This window comes from Cupressus sempervirens, chromosome 8 (assembly GCF_028749045.1).
Source record: "Cupressus sempervirens isolate cs-2001-9-10 chromosome 8, ASM2874904v1, whole genome shotgun sequence".
Classification (NCBI taxonomy): Eukaryota; Viridiplantae; Streptophyta; class Pinopsida; order Cupressales; family Cupressaceae; genus Cupressus; species Cupressus sempervirens.
The window spans coordinates 448,941,957-448,947,396 of NC_143125.1; positions in this window are offsets into that span (position 1 = coordinate 448,941,957).

The window sequence follows — 5,440 nt, forward strand, 5'->3', positions numbered from 1 at the left end:
AATTAAGCACATGGTGTCTACAACCTTGTGACTCATCTAGAAGGTTGGAAAAGGCTCGTGCTTAGTTCTCAACGGTTATCTTATCTTTTGGTTATTTCTAGAGACATTCTAGGTGCTTCCTAAGAGATCCTTATATTCAGGCACTCCTAGAAGCTCGGGGAGCATTTTTGGGTGGAGCTGCAAACATTGGAGAAGGATGGAGCTTGCTCTGCAAATTTTGAAGAGAAGTGAATTAGCATCAGTGTCCAGGTAGACACTTGTGATTTTGCATATGCTATTTTAACTTTTTGCACTTCCTGTCTTCTTCATGTTTTTCGAATGTTTTCTGAGGATTCTATGCGTGAATGTTTTAGCTATATTTAGTCTTGTTATGGATATTTAATTTTCTATATGAGAAAACCTCCAATTGCGTAGATCTGAGGAATTTATGGGCCAGGTTTAAATGATGTGGGTTAATCCTTTTAGAAGGAATAGATAGATAAAATTTAATAGAAGGAAAAAAAACTTTAAAAAAGTCTATTTCTTCATCCATATAATCTGTGCACATCCTTCAGAATTATGCCTGATACACACACACACACACACACACACATACACACACACACACACACATATATATATATACATATAAATATACATACATACATACATACATACATACATACATACATACATAGATATATATATATATATATATATATATATGTATGTATGTATGTATATATATTTAGCTCTAAAATTCTATCAAAGTATTGATATTAAAAAAGATACAGTGTAAATTTTTATCTCTGAAAATGTTTTTTTTTTTTAATATATAAATCAAAAAATGTTTATTAAAAAATGACATAGTGGAGGGAATGTTTTGAATGAAATTATTTAAAAAAAAAAAATTAAACTAAGGCGCTAGGAAAAGCATTTATTAAAAACATTTTAATATTAAAAAAAAAAATATTAATGGAGAGATGAACCCATGCCCATTACCCCTGCAGGTTGCACGATACTTGCCATCACAAGTACTGCGATGATAGGGGTACTCTGTACCCACTATCGCCGCAGGCCCTGTGACAGTAAGGTACTGCGTACCTACGATAGCAGAAGTTTTTATTTGGTTATGTTTTTTTTAAAAAAGTTTATGATATATGTGTGGTATGAAATCGATTATTAATATTTTGATTTTCATAATTAATATTATTAAATATTAATAATTTTTTTTTAAAATTAATTATTATATACATATAATATTACTAATTAATAATTATTATATTTAGTAAATGAAATTTTATTAATAGTCTTACTTCTTTTAATAATTAATCATCTTATAGTATTTTAGTTTATTAATACAAATTTAATTTAATTGGATGTAATTTTTTTCAGGATGGACGATAAATATTAATGAGGGGGAATTTATAATTGCTTTTATTAAGTTTTCAATTGATCCATTGAAACACGAAGGGGGTCATTATCAAAATAACATATATATAATAGATGCTTGGATCACCTTAGAGATTTGTTTTAAAGAGCTATGGAGGAAAAACTTAACCTATCAAAGAAAATACATGGGATAAGGAAAAACGTATAAATGTTCCTTCACTTGATATTTAAACTCCTAAACAAAAACAGAGAACCCCATATTTAACTCAATGAGTTGTTTTAGCAAACCCAAACATGTGCTTGCATTTTGTGTTTTTTCTATGCTATCTGTTTTGGATTTTTGGGTTGACTAGATTGTTGACCAGTTATAAGACATCTACCAAAGGCTCGGGGGTTATGATTTGTGATGTCACAATGATGTCTTTTGATCTCAATATTTTTAAACCCAACCATGGTTATGAGATACCATGCCCTGTGGTGTATGTGGTTTACTAATTGATAATGTTTCTAGTCTTCTTGTGTAAGCTATGATTTATGTAACCATTTATGAGTTATTGATTAGTTGTATTTGGATTACTTTCTAGTCACCTTGATGGGATTGAAGTGTTTATCTGATCTTGATGATGTCATGATGTGACATGTATGACTTGACCATTTTGGAGTCTTCGATCAGTATTATTTTCATTGAGATGTCTTTTTGGTTGCTTGTTGAGAACCAATGGATATTGTGATTTATTTTGAGATACTATATAGTTGCTCGATGAGGACCAATGGATATTGTGATTATCATTGATACCTTTAGTTGCCAATAGAGAACTGTTGTGGTCATGATTATCAATGGATGCTTTTCAGTTGCTCATGGAGATTTGATGCTCTTATTTAGGATTATCTTTTGGTATTTTTCTAGTCACTTGTATAGGACTGTGGTGATTTTGTGATTTATGATTCCATTAGCCTAGGGTAGGTTATCTACTTGAAGTGTTGGGAAGTGGCTTTCAATGGGGGCCAGGGTCTAAGTGGCTACCAAGGTAACTCATTGTAAGTTATTTAATAAGTGAAAACATTTATACTAAATACTAACTTAAATGAACCTAATAAGATAATTTTTTGGTCTTGCCCATGCCTCGAATGCTAGTACAGACTAGGATGGGAGTAGAGAGAATGCTTGGTTGTGACCTCTCATTCCATAGTATGCCTCATCAGTACAAGAGGATACTAGTGGTTGCATAGGGATCACTAGGGGGTTGGGGTCTACTAAGAAACTACTAGGGTAACTCTTGCATGATCCGTGCAATGACACTTTCCCACTTACATAGTAGGTTCCTACATGTCTTGTGTGCCTCTGGGATTAGGTGTCAGTTTGTGTTCAAACCTTTGAGTTAGTATACTTTTAAGATTCTTGGACTTAGAAAGTATTTGTGCTATGCGATTTGATATCCTATTTGGGACTTGAGATTATCTTCTCAACGCAGTGGGAGTGGGCCATTTAGGTCCCATGTGGTCGGGTGGTAGTTCTTTTTCACTCTTACCATTTGAGATATGTCTGAGACACCATGGCCGAAGTATTCTTTGTTGGCATCTATCTTCATTATGTTCTTGGATTATGATGATGGACACGTATCCTTATACTGATGATTAGCATATGATAGATGATGTTATTTTATGCCTTATTTTGCATGATTAGATTTCTCATGCATATGTTGTAGCATGTTAGATTTATTCCTACATATGATGTAGTATGTTTTAGGAGTGACATTCCTACTATGTTAATATTGATGATCTCTTTGGTGACTTGGGATGTTACGCACGGAGGGATGGCTAGGACCCATGATGGTCTAATGATGCTATTTATAGTTGGGAGGAACCGTGCACTTAGATAATTATGTGTTGTGATTTTTGGTTATCTTTTATGATGGATGTTTATATCTTCTATGATGATGTATCATGTATGACATGTGGTTTCATTTACTTTATTGCACTTGCATCATGGATTAGAATAGGATGATGTACTATATTTTCACACATGTATATTCTTTTAAGCCTTTCATACCCTGTGGCATGTACAGCAGATGATTGAGCATTCTGAAATGTAATTTACTATGGGACATTTGGAACAAAATATATTGATTAAGTACATTGGAACTTTCATTATTACTTCATGTGGATGTGGTGTTAGTAGGATTCAATACTAGCTAATTTAAATGTGATTCAATGTTAAGGGATCCTTAAAGAATGTAACCTGTTAGGTATGTTGATGTATACTTTCAATTGAATGTTGTTATTGCTTCCACTTCTTTGTGTATGTTGTAAATGTTTTAACTTTCATGTTTCAAAAAAAAAAAAAAAATGCTACCAAACTTAGTGAAACTTTAGGTTAATTCTTTTGGATCCCTTGGCGGGGCATTACATTTGGCATCAAAGCTTGAGTTTCTACATTGGGAGCTTTGGGTATTTGGAACAAATCAAGGACTTAGAACTATAATGTGAAACTAGGTGAACTAAAATAGAATCTAAAAACTATTACTTGCATATGTTTCACACTACAACACTTAGCTTTCAAAAAACTGAAAATTCTACTTAATCCTAAACATAGGAAAAATTGAAATTGAACTTAGTTTATTTGTAAAATATGTGCCTTTTATGTTATACAATAGAATGCATCATGGTTGGCAAGTGGAACTAGCCTCAGGCATTAAGGTCTCCACAAATTTTGTAGTTCATAAGTGTGGGCTTAGCATAGGAGGATTTGATACTGCAGTTGACCTTCGGGTTATACCTCTTGGTTCCTACGAAGTGGTGTTAGGAATTGATTGGCTTAGCTCTCATAGAGCTAGAATAGGCTATAGGAAGAAGATTATCATGTGTCAAGATGACCAAAGGAAGGATGTGAAGATTGTTGGGATACTGAGGCCTATATCTCTACGGATGATTTTTGCTATGCAATTGAAGTGGAGTTTTCGTAAGGGATGTCAGATATTTTTTGTTTTAGTAAATGAGCTTGATGAGGAAGATCCTATGAGAAATACTTTAGATCACCCGATTTGGCAGGAGTATGCTGATGTTTTTCCAAGTGAGATTCTTGGCATGCCCTCGAAGAGGGACATCAATTTCAGCATTGATCTTATTCTAGGAGTGAAGCCTATCTCTTAAGCTCCTTATCATATGACTACATAGGAATTGGGTAAGTTACGTCTTCAGCTAGAGGAACTTTTGGCCAAAGGGAGCATTTGACCTACTGTGTCACCATGGGGAGCTTTAGTGCTCTTTGTGAAAAAGAAAGATGGTTCTTTGCACCTTTGTATTGATTACAGACAGCTAAATAAGGTGACAATAAAGAATAGGTATCCTCTACCAAGGATCGATGACTTATTTGATCAGATCAAGGGAGCTACAGTATTCTCCAAGATTGACCTTAAGTTAGGATACCATCAGCTTTGCATAAAGGAAGTTGACATTCAAAATACTACCTTTCAAACTCGCTATGGGCACTATGAGTTCACAGTGGTACCTTTTGGGTTGACTAATGCTCCATCAATTTTCATGAGCTTGATGAATGTGGTGTTTTGATCTTATCTTGATAGGTTTTTACTTGTGTTCCTTGATGATATATTGATATATTCTAAGTCTCAGAAGGAGCATGAGGAACACCTGCGATTGGTTTTACAGTGCTTGAGAAACAATTAGCTTTATGCCAATGCGGCTAAGGATGAATTCTTCAAATCAAAGATTCAGTATTTAAGGCATGTCATTTGAGGTGATGGTATTTTTGTGGACCCTACAAAGATCCAGGCAATAGTAGATTGGCCTACATCGACTAATGTGTTAGAGATTCATAGTTTCATGGGTCTAGCTAGTTATTATTGCATATTTGTCCAAAACTTCTCTAGAATAGCACATCCTATCACTTCCCTTTAGAGGAAAGGAAAGAAGTTTATATGGATGGAGAAATGTGAGGAAGCATTTCAAAAGCTCAAGGAGCTTTTGACTAGTGCACTAATTTTAGCAGTACCTAATCTAGAAGGTGATTTCATGGTAGGTACAGATGCTTCCCTTGAAGGGATTGGAGCAG